Here is a 236-nt window from a genome sequence, read left to right as displayed (position 1 = left end):
TTTTTATTTTAAAAAAAGGATACTTTATTTAGTTTAGGTTATTTAATTTTTTTAGGGTATTTAATATAATATTTTTAAAATTTTATTAGTTTATTATTTAATATTTATTTTTTTATTTAATTTAAATTTTCTTATGTTTTTTGGGTTTTTTGGGGAAATTTTTTTATATTTTAGTTTTTTTTATTATTATTTTTTATTATTTATTATTTTATATTGGGTTTTTAATATTTATTATT

The sequence above is a fragment of the Penaeus monodon genome, chromosome 23, assembly GCF_015228065.2.
Source record: "Penaeus monodon isolate SGIC_2016 chromosome 23, NSTDA_Pmon_1, whole genome shotgun sequence".
Classification (NCBI taxonomy): domain Eukaryota; kingdom Metazoa; phylum Arthropoda; class Malacostraca; order Decapoda; family Penaeidae; genus Penaeus; species Penaeus monodon.
The sequence above is the reverse complement of the archived record's forward strand: the minus strand, read 5'-3'. Positions refer to the sequence as shown.